Raw genomic sequence first — 23,128 nt, forward strand, 5'->3', positions numbered from 1 at the left:
AATGAATGTATAGACCAGATCATTCCAGATTACATCATATACTTTCTGTCCCATCCCAAATATCTGACTTGTGAAGTTGAGAGAGAGAGAGAGAGAGAGAGAGACAGAGACACACACACACACACACACACACAGTACTAAAAGCCTTCCAAAAATCATAAAAACCATTTGCAAGGTTCAGTATATCATTCTTTGGGATATTATGGAGAATCAAATGGGGGGGGGGGCAAGGGGGAAGGAAGGGGAGATACTTCTTGCTTATTACCTATTCCACTAAAGGAAATAAGTAAAAGGTTTATAGTGTACATCTCACTGTAGCGGATAGATATCCAAGAGTATCTGTGTATCAGTCTCACTAGTTACAAACTATTTGGACTGAGGGTCATCCTCTCTTGTAAATGAGAACAGAATTTTAATTTGTCTCATGCATAGTTACACATACTAAAGTTTTAATGAGAACAGCAGTTTCCAGCTGATGTTGACACGGATGATTAGCAGATGCTCAGCTTTGGAACCCTTAATTACACAAATTATGTTTTTCAAATACTGAAAAAACAAGTCATCCACTAGTTGACACCCTTCCTTTCCAGAAGTGTTTGTTAAGGAAGCAACCTCAGGAATTCCACCTTCTTGAGCCACTGAAGTCCTGTTGTGGTACTGTTGGTCTTCAAGGACTTGTCTTCATTGGGAAAAAAAGGGAGCCATGCACATGAACATGTTAAAATCCTAGTGTAATAAGGAAAGTCAGTTTTAACACATTAGTTGGTTGATGTAAACCCCAGGGGGAGCCTAGAGTTTACCTCAGGTTATATTTGTGCAGTTAATGTGTTAAAAATTACACTTTTTCCCTACAGCAGATATGGCCCAAGAGGAAAGGGTGCCACCCACAGAACATCTTCCATGCTTCCTTCTAGCTAGTGTCTAGTGAAGACTATACATGGGAGACCTGAGAGGAGGTTGTACCACTCATCTACCAGCACTAGTGTAGGTTTCTAATGAACAGCAGTAGAGCAAGATAATTTGAAACCAATTTACCAATGTAAACTACTTTCAAATATATGCATTTAAAGAGAATGCATACATAGAGAATTTAGATTGGGCGGGGTGGAAGAGAAAGAGGGATGAGGATGACATCTTCACATTGTTAACCACCTGAGAAGTTAAATCTGATCATCAGGATATCAGGTAAGTAGAGCTTTCACAATTTTTGGAAGACAGGTGAAGGAAAGACTTCCTTCCCATCCACTCACACAATCAGATCTAAGGCCAGAGTCCTAAGGAGAAACAGAATAATGGAATAATTAATATTTTAGATGTTTGATAACATGATCTTGTTTGAAACCTAATGCATAAATAAAATGTGTTTAAGTCACCAAAGTCCTACTGTTGGTACAGCATATTCACCTCAGTGGACATTAGTCAGCTATTAAAAAAACAGAAAAAAGAACAAGTGAAATGGCAAGTCCATGTCAAATATAATTCTACACAGAGTGCCAACCTAATACTCACTTCATCGGATGACGTGAGCTGTAGCTCACCAAAGCTTATGCTCAAATAAATTTGTTAGTCTGTAAGGTGCCACAAGTACTCCTTTTCTTTTTGCGAATACAAACTAACACGGCTGCTACTCTGAAACCTAATACCGTACCCACCATCACCAGATATATAATCTGTTACTCACTATCTGATGAAAATGAAAGATAAGAATCGCAGGGTGATATTTTATACTAAATGTAATAGGTGGTTCTTATGTGTATGTATATACTTGATACATAAACACATTTATGTGGTTCACAGTTCAGTCCAAAACATTATTTGCTGCGAACTTATTAAAACATGAAAGCTTTTGGTTTACTTCCTCCTCTAATTCTAGGAAGTGTCTTAAAGCCTGTCAGTCATGTGACTTTCTGCAATGACCTATAGATTTATCCATGTTAGTTTGCAATATGACTGTCTAGTGATGAAATTAGTCATTTTTATATTGAGGCTGTATGAATAATCATTGGCAAGAGACCAAATGATGCAGATCATATTCTAATCTCCATAAAGACTTTGGAAGTCCTCAGTATTAACATATATTAGACAAGGAAATTGACTTCTGATGATGAAGCAGAATAGAAAGTGACAACTGCTAGTGCAGATGAGACGGCACTGTTTTCAACAGCATTCTGTAATGGTGCTGGATGTGGTTTAGTCCCATCTACATTAATGGGTAACCCATTTTCAATATTGGTTGAGGGAAAGCGGATGCTGATGACTATTGTCAGTAATAGATCAGTTTTCCAGTGCAAATGTAACTAGGGTGTTCATGAAAATATTGGTGGCTCACATCATATTAAGACTGAAGTCAGCGAAAAGAGTAAATTAAAATAACCAGACATCACCCAATTATAATTTCTTTCTCAAAGCCCTCCCCAGATTTATTACTGAAAGCTAACTCCTACAGGCATTGTGAGTTCTGAGGAATTAATATCTGTCCCTGTCTTTTGGCTCCTTCTCCAAGTCAAGTCAGAGGCAATTTCAGTACTGCTGGTGACATCATAAGCAGTTCCCTCCTCCCTCCACAGATAAGCTACAATGTAGCCAATTACTTAAGCAGAAAAAGAATACAACAATTCACTCCTCCTCTCAATTATCCACACTAAATAGAAGGTTCAATGGAAATAGGGAGGGAAGGAAAAGTTACTCTGCACTCACCATAATTGATCTCTAATCAAAGACAGTATTTGTGTGCACCAAATACATTCCCTCTTATATTTAAAATATCCTTGTTTGGAAGGGCTATAAGAACAGTGACCATAGCAGTCATTTTAATAGTGTGGTGTGAAGGTATCCATGCTAAACACACATATTCTGAAATACTCCGATCACACAAATTTCTGAAGCAAGTGGTTCTACAAAGTTACTCAACAGTTAGCTCTATTAGGGAATGAAAAAATAAGATCAACTGATTTTCTTCTTGGGAAAATCAGTTTAGAATATACACTTCTAGTCTTCCCTCCAGCATTCTCTAGACTTATTCCTGTAGTTAATTGGTGCTAGACAGTTTTCACTTTGGTGAAAAAAAAGTAGCGGGGAACAGTACTGTACAGCCTTACTCGTTAACAGGTATTAAACGCAATAAGGTGGTCCTCTTAAAAGAGTTAATTTTAACCAGGAACACTGGAAATTAAGACATACAAATAATCTGCACAGTAGAAGTCCACGTAGTGATAGGGTTCAGCCCAATCATGAAGAAAAACAAAGCTCAGTGTGTAGGCCCTCACTTAATTCTCAACTCCTCCAACCCCGTATCTGAGCTGTTAGAGATGTAGTGACACAAACAGAGCACTCCTTTCATGGATGCCTCTGGTTAAATGGTGGGCTTCAGTGTCCCTCCCAGATGCAAGAATTGTATAATGAGGCAGTAACTTCAAGGGCTTGTCTATAAGGACTAAGTAGAACTGAAATTAGGTCTGAATTTAAAATGAATTAGTTATTTTGGTTCAAGTTTCCATGTAGACAAGCCCTAAGTCAGGAATGATCCTCAGAGCACCAACAAGAACACAAGACCCCAGGTGTCTATAGACTGCTGTTTTTCAGTCTGGAAGAGATAACGGATCCCTCAGTAGACCACCTCCAGATCAACAATGTGTAATCCATCAGTTGCCTCCAACTCCATCTAACAATTACTACAAAACCATCCTCTTCCAAGTGCAGAAAAAGCAAAGCTTTTCATGCTGAACTGAAGCTAAAGCCCCACATCAGCTGGAAAGGTACATACACCCCCCCCCCCCCCAAAAGAAAAAAAAGATTCAAGGGATAATGCAGTGAAGCAACCTTCTCTGAACACTACCCAGAAACAGTGACAACGTCTCACTTGGGCCCGCGCAAGGAGAAGCTGCAAAGGAGAGACACACAACTAGCGCATCTGTATCTAGAATTCTTGTTCAAAAACAGACTGTTTATCTTTTCTGTCCTTCTGCGTGTTTGTGGACAATTATGACTACTCACACACTACTTTAAGCCTGTAGACCTGCAGTGATGCAAAATGTTAATTCTGTTGTCTTTAAATAAGGGAACAGCCAAGGCTTTCTCACTAATCAGCAAGACTTATTATTAAGTAACGAAACAAATTTCTGGGTAGATTACTTCTTTTGTAGCAACAGCACAGGGGTGGGCAAACTACGGCCCAGGGGCCGCATCTGGCCCTTCAGATGTTTTAATCTGGCACTCGAGCTCCCACTGGGGAGCGGAGTCTGGGGCTTGTCCCACTCCAGTGCTCCAGCTGGGGAGCAGTGTTGAGGGCCTGCCCCGCTCTGCGTGGCTCCTGGAAGCAGTGGCATGTTCCCCCTCCAGCTCCTACGTGTAGGGGCAAGCAGGGGGCTCTGCATGCTGCCCCAAATGCCGTCCCCACAGCTCCCACTGGCCAGGAACAGTGGCCAATGGGAGCTGCAGGGGCAGAGCTTAACGGCTGAGGCAGCACACAGAACCACCTGGCTGCGCCTCCGTGTAGGAGCCAGAGAGGGGACATGCCACTGCTTCCGGGAGCTGCTTGAGGTAAGCGTCGCCCAGAACCTGTACACCTGCCCCCACCCCCAAACCTGCTGCCCCAGCCCTGATCCCCCTCCCGCCCTCCTAACCACTCGGTCCCAGCCCGGAGCACCCTCCTTCCTCCCCAACCCATCATGCCCTGCCCTACCCCAGAGCCCTCACCCCCTCTCACACCTCAACCTCCAATTTCATGAGCATTCATGGCCCGCCATACAATTTCCATACTCAGATGTGGCCCTGGGCCAAAAGGTTTGCCCACCACTGTAATAGCAACAGGAAAACACACAGTGGATGCTACAGATTCATAGATTTTGAGGCCAAAAGAAACCATTAAATCATCTAGTCTGACCTACACAGGCTACAGAATTTCAGTTACCCCAGTACTGAGCACCAAGCTTACGTATGATTAAAGCATACATTCAAGAAAGACAAATTCAAATCAAGACTGGATACAAGATATGGTGCATGGACCACTTTCTTTGATAGTCTGTTCCAATTATTAATTGCCTGCATTGCTAAAAATGTGCACCTTATGTCTAATTTTAGCTTGTCAGGCTCTCACTTCCAGTCATTGTTTTTTGTTTTGCCTTTCTCCTCTAGACCCTCCAAGAATTTGCATTTCCTAAAACTATAAATGAACTTGCCATCTTATGAGGTAAATTCATTAAAATCTGTAAACAGGAAACAAACTATATTATTAAGGATTACTAGAAAAATAAGCAGCTAGTGGATCACAGGAAGTGTATGCATGCTGGCAGGATAAAGATTAGCTACCCATACCTTCATAAAATCAATTATTTAAAAAAAAAAAAAAAAAAAAAAAAAAGTGTAGTACTAGATGGAATTTTTGTTCCAAACAGTACTTTGCACTTCTATACTGTAACACCTGAAGTCTTTTAGAGATAAGTAGGTATCATTTTCCCCATTTTACAGACAAGTTAACCAAGGCATGGAGAGGTTTAAGCAGCTTGCCTAAGGTTATATAGCAAGTCAGTGGCAAAGCCAGCAAGAGAACCCAAATTTCCAAGTTAACAGTCCTGTGCTAAACTAATCCATAAACTAGCCAGTTTTCATGATTATCCTTCATTTTTGACATCCTCTAGGATTGTAGTTTCTTTATTATAACGGAGAAGCAGGTCCTAAGGTCTATAGTCAGGTTGTCTAACACTCTCCATTAGAGAAAATTCCAGAGCCTTTGGGGAAGATGTGGGGGGGGCGCCATGGGAGGAGGAGATTGTTTAACACCTTCATTGTTTGCAGCAGAGACAAAGAACATTTGGTAGAGTAAAAGCCCTAGCACCAGAGAAGAGAATTTTCTTTATCCCATGCTATTCCATTCAGGTTTAGTTAAGAAATAAACTTCTGAAAGTCACCGTTTCCTTTCTGTTGCTTGATATGATGGGGGTGGGAAGTTTACTAGAATGCCATAATAACTGAATTTTAACATTCTAATCTAAGACTGGGCCCACATAGCCACCAAAGCAGGGGCAGCAGCAAACAAACTGCTTACCTGGTTCCCAGTGCAGAGACAGCTTCTCCCGAGTGTGATGGGAGTAGAGAAAGGGCAAGGCCATGTTCCTTCTGCCTCCCCTTCCCCTCCGCCCAGTCCATTTCCCCCTCCTGCCCCCAGAAGACATGACATGGGGAAAGAGTTCCCTGCACCTCCTCAGAGGAGGTTGGCGGGGGTGGGGGAGAAGAGAAAGACAGGCTGTGCTCCCCACCTCCAGTTACCCCCTGGACCATTATATATATGGGCCATTATACACACCAGATAACAGCTGTCTTCCACTGTCAGCTAGTTTGTCCTGCATTGCTGAAGGCTCTGTGTTCAAACCCTTCCGAAGATGCATGATCAGGGTTGCGGGGGGGGATGTTTTTACAGTTGCACATAACATTTGTTCTTACTTTTTCCCCTTTAGCCCATTTGAGACACCTGGGGCCTGATATGCAAAAGCATAGAGCTCTAATAACTGCAACTGAAGTCAGTGGGAGCTGTGAGGCACAGCACATCGGGCAGTAAGGTAGTGTGGTCTGGAGCAACAAGCACAGAGACAGGAGTCATGAGTTCCTAAATTCTAATCTTGGCCCTGCTTTTGAGTCACTAAGTGGCCTCATGCAATCTCTGTCTCAGTTTCCCCATCAGAAAATTAGGGATAATACTCTTAACTCATACTGTTGATACTAATGTTTGTGAGGCATTCAGATATAGCAATAAGTGCCCTAGCAAAGACCATGAAAAAATAAATAATTATGTATTCACTGCAGGCTCTGGATGGCATGCAGTAAATAAGGAAGGGACCGCCAATTGAATGATGAGGATAAAAGTACTGAATAGCTACCTCATTCCCTGAGCATGGTTCACCCTATGCACTGAATGAGGCAGGGGTCCTGTGGAAAAAACTGGTATGTGATCTTATAATTAAAGACTGTATCACAACACATTTGCGTGAGGGAGCAGAATTAAGGTCGTCCACACAACCTAAAAATCTATCATTTCCCAGGTTTCAAGTGCTTGACTTTGAAACTAAGTAACATTCTTAACACAGGATTTTATTTTTTATATAGTCAATGTGGCATGGTGGAACAAACAAAGCTAGTGTTTCAGTGAGAATACATACAAATCGCAATGTGTTATCTGGTGTACCAGTTATGTTCTCCTCAGTACTGGTTTGTACAGTAACTCCTGTTAATATTAAGAAAGTTACAGATGCACATCAACAGAATGTAGTCTCAAATATTTAACACTATACTAAGGCAAAGTTAACTGTACTTTTGTCTCAGGAAGGTTACAGGATCAAGTCTCCAGGGAGGACATGCACTCATTTTCAATGTTGGTGAAGAGGTGCAACATTTCTGGGGGAGGGTGGGATGTGTCACTGTTAGACTCCAGTTTAATGTCTTGTTTAAAAGGCAGATTGTCTATTTCCAATAGTGTCCAAATGTAAGTTAAAGACAACAGGGTGCTGATTTAAAGGGATGAGAGCAACATTTCTTCACCCAATTTTCTAATATCTAATGCCGTGAGGGAGCTACTATATTACGCTTTCCACACTCCTCTTGCAAAACACTGAGATACCTCAAATATAAAAGGCATATAAAAAGCAAGTTTTGGGGTTCCCCCAACCAAGTCTAAAAGCAAATCTACTGTTTTCATAAAGGTAGGGGCAACACTGCTAATTTTGGCTTTGTGAACACAGAGAAAGTGTTTGGGCCTCTTTAGAAATATTAGTTACATCACACCAAGAATTCACAAGTACCCAATATGCTTGTCACTATCACTATCACTGGGTTGGTTTTTATTTTGTTTTTTTTGGTTAATTAATGACCAACTCTCACCCCAGTAAGGACACTGCCCCCAAGAGTCCCTGCCACCAAACTCAAACAGCTTCACAATCACCATTTATTCAACCTTTATTACCTCCTAATAAAAGCACACTGAGATCCTTGTTTGAAAGATACTATACACATTCAAAATGTTTTCTGTCTTGCTTTTTTGTTATGGGACTTATATAAAATGTTGTTATGCTAATTATGTGGGAGTTATAGAAAGTTTGTACTAGGAGATATCTATATTGAAAAGATTTCCAGGCATGAGTGTCCAGTATATGCCATATAAATACCCTACAGAATTTATAACCCTCCTCACACAACAGTTATAAAAGCCCCAGCTATAACATCTTGTGAAATATTAGAAAAGAAAGCATATTGTTTCTCTCAGATGGATATGTTACATAAGCATTAAAAAAGTATCCAACACCTGGGATAGGATCTCTTTATAAATATAGTTTTTAAAAAAGTGTTATAGTTATTTTGATTCATAAATTAGACAAAATGTGCTCATGCCCAAGTCTCTTACCATGCATAGGTGAAACAAGAATTATTCAATAATATGCCCCAAGTAAACAGATTCAGTATCCCTACAAATGTTTTCAGCACCACAAAACAAAATATAAAACTACTATAACGTTCTCCACTGGATCTACACATAGGGAATGGTGATGTTTTCCAAGGGCAAGTTAAACACAAAAAACTGACACTGACCTACCCATGAAGTAAAATTAAACTGCGTTCGAAACAGCCACCCTGTTGTCTCAGCCTGACTTCTAAATTTCTCAAGAGGGAGTCACCGAGGACTCTTCCAGTTGCCTAGCAACTGCCTTGGGGACCTCACAACATGGACACCATTTCAGAATGCACAATGTGCCATAATTCAAACAACTTTAAGTTCTCAAATCTGGGCTCATCACATTTGTAGTATTTTAATTTTCACAACTAACAAGTCCCACTTACAATTTTCTGCTTCATTTTATTTTCTTTAGCACTGCTGAAAGATGCCATTAACAGAAGCTTAAGTTCTTAAAATTTATCCACAGAACAGGTAGAGCACAATTAGTGCATTGAAAGCCCTCATACTGCCCTGCCCACTTACATGAATTCTAGCTTAGACGGGCTCCTTTGGGAGTTAGGTTTATGGAGTTTAAGGCCAGAATGGACCATTAGATCATCTAGTCTTACCTCCTGTAAATATCACCAGCCATTAAATTTCATTCAGATACCCTTATACTGGACCCAATGATTTTAGTTTAACTAAAGTTCTTCAGTTCTCAGGAAACTAAGTTACCGTGTGCCACAGGCAGAGAACAGATGAGATCTAGGTATCACCAAAGCCTGAGGCCCCTGAAATGGCAGGGAACCGATTTGGAGAGATATGCCCAGATGATCCTCTGCACGATAGGGCATGGATCGCCTGCTATGGAAAAACAAAACAAAAATGCCAAGGCCTCTGCCAATCTGACCTAGGAGAAAATTCCTTCCTAACCCGAAATCTGGGGATCATTATAAGCAAGCCATAACAGCCTGATATTTAAAGAAAGAGGATTCTCTATGCCATGCAAGAGCACTAGTCAACTCCATCAAGTGTCCAGTCTCTGCCTGTGTCCAATTTCTGATACTTCTGAGAAAGGCAAATAACCAGCAGAACACATCTGATTCCATGTGCCTGGGGAGGCATCCTTCCTCACCCTTGTAGGTGACTAGCTAAAGCCCTGGAGCATGAAATTTGATCTTAATGTAAAGCTGCAAGAGTTATGAGCATGTTGCAATGTAGGCAGTCTTGTCCTTCCCCCCACAGACCATGAAGGAAGGGATGAACTGGAAGATTCATAGATTCTAAGGCCAGAAGGGACCACTACAAACATTCACCTGAATTAAAGCATATATCGTAAAATATCAAATCTCACTTTAAAGACTCCAGATGAAAAGCAGCTTAACTTCCACATCCACTCAATTCTTAGTCTATATCAGAGGTTCTCAAACTGTGGGTCAGGACCCCAAAGTGGGTCCCAACCCCATTTTTATGGGGTCACCAGTGCTGACTTAGGCTTGCTGGGACCCAGGGCTGAAGCCCAAGACTTCAGCCCTTGGTGGCAGGAATCAGGTTACAGCGCCCCCTCTCCCTCAGAGCAGTGGGGCTCAGGCTTTGGCCCCCCCCACCTGGGGCAGTGGGGCTTGGGTGGGCTCCGACATCAATTCCGTACCCTCCAGGGTCGTGTAGTAATTTTGGTTGTCAGAAGGGGGTCACGGTGCAATGAAGTTTGAGAACCCTGGTCTATATGATGAAATCAGCAAAGGTGCCAGTTGCTATGTATATGGTTGTCCACTGAGAAGTGATCTTAGACTATCAGCTCAGTTCATGTAGGACTCTGAGACGTTAGATGATAACCATATTCAACTATTACCAGCATTAGCTGCATTTGAACCAACTACTTTGAGGAGATGCCAAAATTAGATCAGTGATAATCACCAGAGAACACCTGCAGATCACTAAAGGAAGTTGCAGAGAGTCACAAAATAGCTGCACTGAATTGTGATGTTTAGCAAATAACGCAGTACCTGTACATGATGTTGTTGCACCATTACACATTGATGTAACAACTTAACTCAGCAACATAAGCCTCTTTTCTTACTCTCCATTCTCAAATGCTAGGAAGGAGAGGGTTTTCCCCCTCTTCCCATCCTACACCACCTGATAGCTACCAGCTACGAATAGTCTCATGTGACTTGAGCATCACAAGTTGACTATATATGCTAAGACATCCAGTCTTCCCAGTTCTCAATACATAACTCATTATATTACAGTCTATAGTCCAAAGACCAAAATACAAGAGCTGGGTTCTATTCCTACCCCTGCCACAGACTTCTTGTGTGATCCTGGCAAGTCACTTAACTTCAGGGTTTCTCAATTTGCAAATGTTTGTGAAGTGCTTTGAGATTTACACATGAAGAATGGTATACTAGTATTATAAAATATCATTCAGGTATATTTAATTCCCTGTAGCCATATATATCATAACCTGTGATAACTAAACATTTGAGTCTTATGCTGGAGAGAAGATAGCAAGCGTGAACAATTTTTCCCCCCACCAAGCTGTCAGATTGATAACACTTAATACAGTCACTGCTTATACTGCAACATGCATGCAGTGTTGTAACCGTGTTAGTCCCAGGATAGTGTATATTGTACTGCAACTTGGCTTGTCTGTATTCTCTCTGCCTTTCATGCCAGAAGGTGTCACTGTGGCACCACTTCCACAAGAAGTGCACCAGGGACTCCCAAATTTATATTATGTACCATTTCTTAATAGAAAGTCAGTCGCATGGACTGCTCATTCATGGTGACACAACACCCCTGTGTCAACTACAGCATTTGCTTACATGGAAAAGCAATATTCTAGAAGTATTTAGTGTTTTTCCATCTGCCTTTAACATACTAACTTGGGGGTGGGGGGTTCTCGCCTTTCCCATCTGTTGTGTTCTTCTTTTTCTCCCTCCCCTGCATGCACTTCTCTGCCACTTGGCCCTCTTTTCCAACTGCATACACTTCCCAGTTTCCTGCCCCTCCTCTTCCCATGCACATGCTTCCCTGCCACTCTGAATCCTCTTCTCCCCCAGACACTTAACTCTCTTCTCCTAGTGATGGCTGGTAACTCCAGTGTCATTGGTGTCTCTCTTGTCCCCAAGGGTAGCTCACTTCCTCTCTTCCTGTGCAGCAGTGGTCTCCAGCAGAGGCAGCAAAGCTGTTGTCTCACTGACAGCTGCGTTTATAGGCCTCACTGTCCTTCTTTGCATCTAACAGACCCTAAACACCTGTAGAAGCAGCTGGAAACAAGAATTAACACCATGTGCACATTTAATCTTGGTCAATGGACCAGTTTGAGAATTTCTGACTTTGGAAATGGGAGTCTACTGTATGGAAGATAAAAATGGAAAGGGCAGGGGTAGCTGGAAAAACACAAGAGAAAGTAAAACCTAAGTGAATCACTTAGACTTTCATATGAGAGTCTAAAGGTCATAGACTTAGCATGCATATATGTATCTAGGTCTGATCTGATTAAAGAGGGGAAAAGAAAAACAAACAAACAAAAAACTCAAAAAGATAAACACCCTAATGAACAGTACCAGAGGGACTCACAACACAGACTACCTCAGTGGTTTTGGGCAAGTGACTTAGTCTCTATGCCTCAGTTTCTCCATATATATATACACACACACACACAAAAAGGGATAATAACGCCTCAGGAGAACTTAATGTTTGACTTTGAAGACGTAACATATTAAGTACTAGCCTTCCAAATCCACCTCACCCTCCCCAGCAAACCTTTCCATAATTAATACAATTTAGAGCACTTATAAATAAGGAGGGTTCAGGGAAATATCCCCTTTAAAATTTACTGTATAAGGATCCCCCACACCTTCACTATTCATTATGTAAAGGATATGACCAATACAGACATCTAGGCAATAAGCCTATTTAAAAAAAAAAATTTAAAGCAGCAGCTGTAGATCTATCTAGTCATTGCTGATCCATTATAGGTAGAAAAATCAATAGAGATCGCCTTGATCAGCAAATTAAACTGAAAAACCCACCCTAAGGGGGAGGGTTTATAACCAGGAAGGGGGATCTTTGGCACGAATGTCTAAACTGCAGGCAAAAGCCTTGCCACCCTTTTGCCGGTTACACCTTTAGCAGCAGGAAGGACAGTCGAGTGAAACAAGGCAAGGGGAGGGGAGGGGAGGAGGAAAAAAAAAAAAAAAAGAGGGGGGACTCTTATTCTGACATGAGATTCAGTCTGGCTGCCAGCCGGGTTAAGTGCCACGACTGGGGCTCAACCAAGACACACAAATATGTCCACTCGCCTCCCCCTCAGCACACCTTCCCCACCCTGAAGACCACTCCCCAACCCTTTGGGAGCTTATACTACACTTCTCCCAAGATAGGAGGAGGGACAAAGCAGCCACCCCGTTACTAACCCCCCCCCAAAGAGACCGCAAACTGAAACGCACCCCACTTCTCTAACCACGCCTCCCCCACCCCCACTCCCACGCAAAATATGCTACCCACCCTCTAACAGAAGAGGCAGATCTGAGTCGGACCATTTTAAAATCGCGCCGTTCAAGGCAGTGGGCTTTCCCCTGCATCCAACTCCACTACAGGCTCTTTCCAAGCCGGGAGGGACAGTGTGTGAGCGTGTGATGGTGGAAGAGGAGGAGGAGGAAGAGGAAGGAGGCAGGGTTGAAAGCCTGTAGTAACTTTCCGAAACAAATGCTTTAAAGGCTTTTTAAAAAGCCCCACAAAACCCCAAACCATGATTTGCACCCAAACCAACCGCATTTTAAGACTCTCTTCCTGCCTGGAATTTTGGAGCGAATCATACAGTAGAAACTTTTCAGGCACCCTGGAATTGCAACTCCCTAGTTTCTCTTTCATGGCCCCCACAAGTAAAGCTACAAAAGTATTTCCTTTCCAAAAGTATAAATTAAAAAAAAAATCCAAGGCAGAAATAGTTAAATTCTAGCAGTCGGACAAGACTTTGCACTTTCCTCAGGTTAACGAGGGCTGGCTTTAGCCCCTTTATATTTGGGGAACGCTCTCTCCAGTTCCCTAAAAGCAAAAGGAGGGGCATCCATACCAATTTCCTTTTACAAATAACTTCTATTCCCTCCTTCCCCCAAAATAACCCCAATAAGAACTTTGAATCGGTGAACTTACAGTCGGAGGCACTACCCCGTAGCTCCCCACAGATCCTCACGATATAGATCCTTTTCTGGGATTAAATAACTAGTACCCCGAGGTTTTTGTGCAGCCGGGGATCCCTCACTAATCCTCTCCGCGGCTGCTCCCCTTGCCAAATAATGCGCTTCTTACACATGGAGTCGCGGCGTCACTCCTCAGAGCATGCGCACCGAGGCCAGCACACTTTAGCCCATTACTAGCTACCCCCCAAACACAAGGGAGCTCTTAATTAGCTCCAGCCATGCAGCTGGAGGCTCTTGCTGGGTGCCGGGACATATGGAGCAGCTGGGGGTGGAGAGGGTCGAGTTTCCGGGCAATGGTGGGCCAGGTCTGTGACCTGGGGCACCATTGGCAGAAGGGGTCAATGCACATGGCACAAGAACAGGGATTGGCTGGGGATTTGTGAGACGCCAAGGGAGGGGTCGAGATGGGTTTTAAGGAGTTGCTGCCTGCAGCAGGGGAACGATTTCTTCTTCTGCTACGTATGCCTTTGGGCCACGTGGATAAGTAGCCAAGAGGAAGAGGAGGGTGCTGCTGGTAGTGGATTCAATAATGCTCCTAGCCGGCTGGCCCTGGCAGGGGCTCCACGTGTTGGGGGTGAGTATTACAGTGGAGCGGTTGCATCCGTTCCGGTTACTAGTCTAATAACCAGGCGAGGTTTGCAGCCCCATTCCCTTTCCAGTGCGACTGCAGTCCGGGGCTTACTCCTAAATCCTGGGCGGTCGTGGCGCTGCTCAGGGTTGGGTGTGCGAAGGTTCACTGCTACCTCATCTCCTGTTGAGGCAGTATGGTCTACTCTGCCCTCGGCAAAGAACCCCAGCCACCACGTGGCTTTTTAGGCCCCAGCACCTTATTGTCATGATGTGAGATTCTAGCTACAATCTATTGCAGGCGTCTCAAACTCAAATGACCATGAGGACTAGTACATTGGCCCGACAGCGGCACCACTGACCCCCTGCGCTTCCCCGCCCCCACTCCACCCCTTCCATGAGGCCCTGCCTCTTCCCTGCCCCCATTCCAACCCCTTCCCTGAAATCCCAACCCCAGTTCTGCCCCCTCCCTGCCCCTGGGGGCGTGGGGTGCAGCAGGGGGCTCAGGGCAGGGGGTTGGGGTGCAGGAAGGGTGTTGGGTGCGGCAGGGGGTTGGGGTGCAGGGTGTGGTAGGAGGCTCAGGGCAAGGGGTTGGGGTGTGGGATGCAGCGGGGGCTTAGGGCAGGGGGTCAGGGTGTAGGAGGGGTGTGGGATGTGGTGCAGGGCTCAGGTTGGGGTGCAGGAGGGGTGTGGTGGGGGTTTAGGGGAGAGGGTTGGGGTGTGGGGTGCAGCAGGGGGTTCAGCTGCAGGAAGGGTTCAGGCCCGGTGTGCACCGGGGGCAGGGCAGGCTCCCTGCCTGCCCTGCTCCCAGAACCTGGGGGGGAGGTTGCACAGGGGTCTGTGTGTTGCCCTGGCAGCTCCTCCAGGGACCTCCCCCGAAGCTCCCATTGGCTGGGAACGGGGAACTGCAGCCAATGGGAGCTTCGGGGGAGGTCCCTGGAGGAGCAGCCAGGGCAACACACAGACCCCCGTACCTTCTCCTCTCCCAGGTCCCAGCCATTTCCCCAAGCGGGGCAGGGCAGGCAGGCAGGGAGCTTGACCTGCCCCCGATGCGCGCCGGGACGGAGCTGCTCTAGGTAAATGCTGGGGTGGCAGGGGTGCCGCGGGGAGCTGGTGGGCCACAGAAAATAACACCGCGTGTTTGAGACCCCTGATATATTGGGCTACCTATTCCTGTGTTTGACTCCATGGTCTGGCCACTGTAGCCTTCCTAGGCTTCCACCACCTGTGCCAAAAACTTCCCAGTGCTTCACGCTGGTGGAGCTTAACGTTTGGACAGCCAAGCGCTGAGATCTACCTTCTTTCCCCCTTTCTTTATATCCTATAGCCATCAGCCCTGAGGCAAGTAGGTGGTATCCTAGACCAGGAGCAGACTTACCAAAAAACAAATCGTGTGGTGGCACGGGGCCCCCAAAATGCAGGACAAAATATCTGACAACCCGCCCCTGAGTCCCAACCAGCGATGCAGCAGGGTGCAGACAGGCTGTCTGCCTGAATGCTGTGGCCCCACGCCGCTCCCAGAAGTGGCTGGCTGCTGACACGTCTCTGCGTGCCCCTGGTGGCGGGAAAGGTGGCTCCGCACACTGCCCCGGGCAGCACAAGTAGACCCGCTGCCCCCTTATCACCTAAGGGGCATGCAGAGATGTGCCAGCAGCAGGGCTAAGGCAGCTCCCCACTTGTGCTGCCTCCCTTGCTTTGCTCCCAGAAGCAGCCAGCATGTCCCTGTGGCCCCTGGGAGGAGGCGGGGTGTCTCTGCATGCTGCCCCGAATGCCGAATCCACAGCTCCCATTGGCCGCAGTTGCTGGTCAATGGGAGCTGTGGGGGTGGTGCTTGTGGGCAGCAGCACATGGAGACCCCCTGACCTCTGCCTAGGAGCTGTGGCTGGAAGGGTATGTGCGCCAGTCATTTTGGGAGCTTCACCACCCCCTTAGTCCCCTCCTGCACTCCAACCCCCAGCCCAGAGCCTGCACCCCAACTCCCTGCCCCAATCAAGGTACCTCACTTTATTTTCATATACTTCCTATTACTTAAAATATAGGAGGAGGATGAAGAAGGAAAAAAAATGAAAAATGGGAGAGAAGTGTTGGTTTTCTTGGCTGGGTCCCAAGGGGGGGTCCCCCAAAAATGAAGCTGTGCACAGGGCCCCACTAACTCTAAATCCACCACTGCCCTAGGGCTTTCCTTATTCTCTCAGCCTCTGGTGTTGGGGGATATGGGGTGATGGGAGGGGCCTGGGTAGAAGAGCAAGAAAGGGCTAGGATGGTCATGGAGGTAGCAAGTTTCTTTTCAGGTCAAGTGGGAAAGACTCCTTTTGGTTGTAGATCTCAGCAGAGGTCAAGGAACGAGTAGTGCTAGTACTCTGATACCTCACCCTGGATTGAAGGGGATAGGACTACAGCTGCTCCTAAAGCTGGAAGTTACTTGGAAGCTAGTATATAGTTTGCTGGGGACACTCCGGGCTTTTGCCAGGATTGAATTAGTTTTATTATGCCACAGGTTGGTGTGGTATGAGAAGCTTGGAGGCTGGGGTCCAAAAGGTTGCTGGTTCACATAATCTATCTGTACATGTGCTGCACAGTACAATTCCCCCAACACAGAGAACTGATAACTCTGGATAGAAAGACTAAAATTGCCTAGCTAAGTTTGTTTAGTCTAGCAAAATGATGGCTGAGAGGATATGATTGCTCTCTCTCTAACCCCCTCATCCCCACGCACTCTTAAATACCTAGGAGGGAAAAGAGATTGCTAAAGGACAATGATGGCACAAGAATAAATGGCTATAAAGTGGCCATGAATAAACTTAGGCTGGAAATTAGAAGAAGGCTTCTAATCATCAGAGAAGTGATGTTCTGGAACAGGTTTCCAATAGGAGTAGTGGGGGGCAAACAACATAACTAGCTATCAAATGGAGCTTGATACAGTTATGAATGGGATATGACAGGTTGCCTATGATAGCTGAGGACTGGACTAGATGACCCTGGAGGTCCGTTCCAGGCCTCTGTAGGCAACCTACAGGATGCAGAGTCCTATCACAGAAAAATGGACTTGTGCAAATCACTCAGTCTCTAGGACACCATCTATAAGACCAAGAAGGAAAAGACTTGGACAGCATCAGAAACTGAAATAGCTTCCCTGTTGCATAGGAAGCAGCAACTGGGTTGATGGGAGGCTAGATATGAAGACTCCTATACCTGAGAATCTCAAGATGGCCCAAATTACTGCTAACTGGAATTCCACACTGAGTTCATTCTGTCATAACTAACAAAAAGCAGCCTGAGAGATCTTTTTAAATACCTAGAAAAATCTCTCTCAGTTGTAGAGTACAAAATGAAGCTGCACCCTTTAGAAAGGTAAAGACTAGGGTGCCCTATTCGGTATGGAGGGAAGAGGCCCCACCCCAATTAACTTGCCCAGGATCTACATACACAAAAGGAAATCTGCTTTTGGGTTGGCTTTATCTGTGTGTATGTTTACGATTCCTAATGAAGATCCTTTGACACACTATTGTGCCACATCTTAAGGCTGTCAGGTAGATTCAGGTGGGTCAAGTTATTACTGGAATTCCAAACTGGCTATGTTGCTGAGCTCTCTAACTTGTTTCCATTACTTAACCTTTGGTGTGGTCCCTGAGAGAGACTCCAGGTAAGAATCCTCCTCTTTGCTAAATCAAAGGTAGCTCAGTGAATGACCTAACTGGCCCCGAGTTTGTTTAGTATGTTAAGGGTTCTGGCCAGATTATAGTTGTGATTCAGGACTACAAAAGAAGGGCTGTGATTAATAAATCAGCTTTTGGATTGTTACCAGTTCATTCCAGAGACTTGGATTTATCTGGTTTTGCCCTGGATGGGCATTTATGTTATGACAAGCTAATGCCAATAGGGATTTCTTGTGCAGCCTCTTAAAGGCTCCAGTTCACCTCACATCTAGACTGGGCTGTTTTTTGTGGGAGCTGATCTGTTGACTGGAAGCTCATCGCCTTAATGGTTCAGAACAAAGTAAGGCAATGTTGAATCACTTTCAGCAGCAAATATCTTGTTAGGGTTTCTGATTGGCTTTGGAAGAATGAGGATCCTGCCCCCACATTCAAACCTCTACCACAGTATTTCTTTTAAAATCCAGGTGAGGCACTATATTGTGAAAGAAAATGAGCATACTGTAGGAGTTTGGAGAGGTGAAAGTAGCCAGCCAAGGTAATGGAGTACTGACCTTTGCTTATCAGGCCTTGAATCCAATCTGAGCATTCTCTTGGCATTTGTACTCTGCTGTGCAACCAGGGCCTTACTTCCATTACCATGTTAAGGTTACTAGGGATATGCAGAAAGACTTTTCTCTGTCTGAGGTGTGGTGCTTTCTAACAGTTTACTGGTTTGTCATCCTAGCACTCCAAATGGGAGTGGCCTTCAGATCTACAACTGTATTATGCATCTGGGGGGGTTGTTTTGAGTGCTTCATTCTCAGGGGGTGGAATTGTTTTTGTTCTGTTGTTCCATAACACATTTTGAATATAGTGTCTATCTAGTATGACAAAATGAGTTGCCAGCGCGCGCGCGCTCTCTCTCTCTCATATCCCTGATTCTAGGAATATGGTGTTTTGATGACTGGCTGTTTGAAGCAGACAGATTCCCATAGTGATGGCAGGGATACTGAGAAAAGTTTGGGTCTCTCTGTGGTCCGGCCTCTGCCTGTGGATCACATCCTGTAATTTATAGTCCACATAGAGGCTCAAGTGCTGGATTGTTTCAACAGCAGCATCTTATTTGCCAGCAGCATCCTGTTTCCCAGGCAGCTGGGTATGGGGAATCTTGCAAAAAGGCTGTTATCTGAAGAATGGGCTAGATCAGATCCTCTCTCAAAAGATTCATTGCCTTCTCATTATAAAACAACATGAGGACTTGGGAGCATATCGGGAAGGCTACAGCATCAGAAGTGGAGAGCCTCTTGTTCCACACAGTATTTACAGCAGCCATCTGACATCTTCAGGGTTTGAAACTTGACAATGGGACCAGTTGGATGGCTTGCCTGGAATCTTATTGCCCAACAACCATTAGTTGGGGATCTGCCCCTTCTTCCCTCACCATCCCCCCCCAAAAATGCCTCCACAAAATAGATTAAGATTCCAAATTCAGTGGGGCACCTCTGCTGACAAAGGAAGAAACTGTGCCTGGTCGGTCTGGGACTGGAGGCTTATCTGCTTATATAACTGGCATGAGGAGGGCTTGTTTGTCCTGCATGAGGATGGATGTCTGCTGACACTTTCGTCTAATGGCAGTGCTCCAGAAGCCTTTTGGCTCTTCTTGGCTGCTTCCAGGTGAGCTTTAGTCCAATGCATTTTAGACTGAGGTAATGATGTCTGCAGTGGTAGCTGATTTGCTATAGGACGGTCTATGTTCTGGCTTTTGGTAGCTGGGAATCAAATTGCTGTAGTGTGTGTCTGTGCATCAAGAGGGACTGAGGAGAGAGGATTTCTTTTGGTAGCTGTATCTCTCCATGCCCAGGATCTGTGGATGCAGTACTGTATTATGGGTGCACAAACTAGTGGTGGAGCAGAAGTACATTTGCACACCAGTCAGGTGTGTGAGGGATAAGATAGGACCAGCTCCTACCCTTAATATATTCTCTGATAGAAGAAACTACTTGGTGATGGGGTATGGAGATCTGTTGGTTAAGCGTAAAAGACTAAGTGGTACTCAAACAGATGTATTTGTGGCAAACCTGGTTTGGCCAAAACTATTGCCATGGTTCATAGTAAGAGCAATTACAGAATTAGTAAAAGTAAACTGTAAAAATAAAATGATCCAGGAAATCGGAACTGCAATTGGGGTGGCTTTTTGAAACATGACATTGTATGACTGTGCAGAGTTGTTGCACATTGTCTGGGTACAGATTTACAGATGGAAGAGAACACTTTTGCCTATCTGTATGCTGATGAAGAACTTGTGGAGGTGAGGTGTGCCAGCTAAGTGATAGGCCAGTGGCATTTAGTAGGTAATGATTCGAGAGTGGATGTAGTTCAAGTGCAGCTACTATTGGTGTGGGAGGCAGGAGGTTGGTCTCCCTTTGATAGCAAAGTTCAAAACCTTTGTCAGATGCTGCTGTGGAGATGGAGGATTCTTTTCTCAAAGTGGGGTGGGAGGGTCCTTCAATCTTGAGACATGAAGAAAGAGTTGGGAAGCAAACTAGTACTGGAGTTTTTCAAGTAATCCCCACAGCTGACAAACCTTTAAAGTTGTGCTGGTATTACAAATATTTAACCAATAAAGTTGCAGGCTGCTGCCATTTAAACCACAAATCGTGTGTTGTAATTTTGTTGTACTCTGAGCAAAAGCAAAATACCAGTGCCACAGAATAGTGTATGCCTGGGAATATGTAAACAAGGTGCAGTAACTCACTCACAACAGATCTGTGCAGGCTGCTGAAATGATATACCTCCCGACGCTGACTTATGTGTAAAGTTCTATGAAACTACTACTAGAGAAGAGGAGAAATGCTAGAGCTTTAACTAAATCTTTATCTATCTACCACATACACATTGTATTTATATTTTTGGTACACAAATTTTATAGTTAAATATAACCTGTTGTAATTTTTCAGACAGTATCTTAGAAAGAAAAAAATTGGTAAGACTTAAGAAATGGCTAGTGATGCAAAATTTCTTATAACTGTAAGAATTCTGCTGGTCCACATTGTGTTTCTCCCATCTCTTCCCCACGTGCGCCCCCTCCTCCCCCAAGAAAGCTAGAACTACTACTTAGTTGCAAACGGCACAATAATCTGACACTTGAAACAAGGGTAGTCAGAGGTGATTGATTACCCCAGCTTCTCTAAGTATCATGTAAATAACTTTTCAAGTGTGGATGGAGGAGAGTGACACTCTCCTCCATCCACAAGTGTCATTCAGGAACACACGTTAGGTGTCCTAAATATCCAAGCTGATTCTGAAAAATTTCTTCCTGGCACTACTATACTTCCTGATCATGCTAAGTCTGTGGTCACACCTATTGAATATTTGGGCACCTGCATGATCAGTATGAAATCGCCTCACTGGCATGCAAGCAAGTAAACAGTGTTGTATCTACTCATGAGCCTTCATTTGTGTTTATCATCTAGTATGCTGACAGACCTGGAACTTCTAAATAACTGCAAGAGTTCTTTTCAATTTTGCCCACATAAAGGTTGGTTTATAGCTTTAAACAAAGCTGTTTATATGGGCACTTAAAAATACATGAATAGATTCTTCATGCCTGGAGCCACACTGCCTTGCCTTTATGAACACTAAGTAGCGAGCAAGGTCAGTAGGTGTAAAAGACCTAGGTGGTGCAAAAAATGTTTCAGTAAGTGATGCTTTTCCCTGTGTCAGTAGCCAACAGAAACTGAGCATGATGCTGGAAGTGCCTCCTTTCATAGACTTAAAGCTAAGGTGTTGACCACTTTCGCTTTTCCACAATCATGGTACTTCTCAGAAGATTAAGGATCTGTTGCTCCAGTGTCCTAGTCAAATATCAATTTGCGTAACTATGCTCTCTACCTGCCTCAATTCCCTCTGTAGCTTCAGTTTGAGAAACTATTCACTATGTCCAAAAATATAACAGAGGTGTTTGCATTTCAGGGGTGATGGAAGTGATCTTTTTTTAAAAAGTAAAATGACTTGGGATCTTTCAGAGTGAAAGATAATAGAAATATGTGAAAAGAGAGCTTCTGCTTAACCTGATGGGGGAGGGCACAAGGACTTTGTCACTAACAGTTCCCTTCATGACTCATGTGTGATGTGGTGCCTTTGGAGAAGAAATATAAGGATAAGGAGCTACAAGAATAACTTTGATCCCATTTTTTGTCGAAGTCTAAGTTGCTGTGATGAGTATCACCTGACCACATAAGTTTGGTTACTGTAAGCCTTCAAATAAAATGAGCATTTTAAAACACCAGCAGTTCGAAGAGCTCAATGTCTAGCTTTAAATAGGCTTGAATCCTGCAAAATAGTGTGTAAACAAGTATTAAAGTTAGGCTCACACTGGTCTGAGATGTGGTACTAAACTATCCTCTTCAACCAATGTCAATTTTCAACGAAAGCCAGAACCTAATAAATACTTATTTTTAATCAAGTTTTTAAAAATCACTCTTGATGTTAAATGAAAATACTTCTATTATCTGAACTTTCAGAATGAACAAAATCTGACTGCTTACAACTTCTTCCATACACCTTTGCCAGTTACTGTGCTGCAAGGATGACTGAGGAACAAATTTTATAAATATAGGTACAGTTCCTAAATCTGAACTATAATCTGATACCGCAAAACTATACAGAAGCTATTTTAGTAAGCAACACCTGTATATTTTTCCCCAGTATCTTTGTTTACTGTGTGAAAGCAATGCCAGCAAAGTATTACCTCCCCACTCCTCATCTGGGCCTCAATTGCTGTGTTTGTACCTAACTGAGTACCCAGTAAGGTGTGGACAAACAGGAGAATGAAGTCTGAGACAGCCATCGGAATTCCAGAGGTGAAATTGGCAGGTTCTGGGTCTCACTAGGTGACAGTGTTCTGCAGAGGAGGGCACCAGCTGCACTTCATTACACTCTTATGTGGACTGGTGGGTGGCCCTTTCAGTGTTACCAGTTAGGCTAATGGGACAGAAGCGGGGGGGGTGTTTTGGGTGGGGGGGGAAATTTAGAAAGAACTAGAATTAGCATGTCTTAACAGCAGTAAGCTCAAGTCGATCTTCTTCTAAGATGAGGTGGAACAGTTTCACTTATGAATGGGGCCCAGATGCACAGGATAAAAGTGGCATAGATATTCTGTTCCAATAATCAGAGCTGATGCAATATGATCCAGATTCATGCTAAAACTGAGCATCTAATTAGGAAAGCAACATGGTTGCAGCTGGAGCCATAAAGTCCTGCTATTAAAGAGCATTCTCCCTAAGGTCTTTCCCTAG

At 44.2% G+C, this 23,128-nt stretch overlaps 1 protein-coding gene across 17 annotated transcripts in view; it reads right to left on the reverse strand.

Moving 5' to 3' along the window:
* Window positions 1-23,128, reverse strand: part of GATAD2A (GATA zinc finger domain containing 2A) — a 112,350-nt gene that overhangs the window by 78,699 nt on the left and 10,523 nt on the right. For 6 of the 17 annotated variants that reach the window (XM_027834300.3, XM_027834303.3, XM_027834302.3 and 3 more), the window contains exon 1: window positions 13,583-13,726. The exons of 6 other annotated variants lie outside the window; for them this stretch is intronic. The gene's annotated coding sequence lies outside the window, so the exon portion shown is untranslated. Of the gene's footprint in view, window positions 1-13,582; window positions 13,728-23,128 lie in introns of those variants that run through there. 5 more of the 17 variants (XM_027834305.3, XM_007072050.4, XM_027834298.3 and 2 more) reach the window with 2 other exon arrangements.

Source organism: Chelonia mydas, chromosome 25 (genome assembly GCF_015237465.2).
Source record: "Chelonia mydas isolate rCheMyd1 chromosome 25, rCheMyd1.pri.v2, whole genome shotgun sequence".
NCBI classification, from domain to species: domain Eukaryota; kingdom Metazoa; phylum Chordata; order Testudines; family Cheloniidae; genus Chelonia; species Chelonia mydas.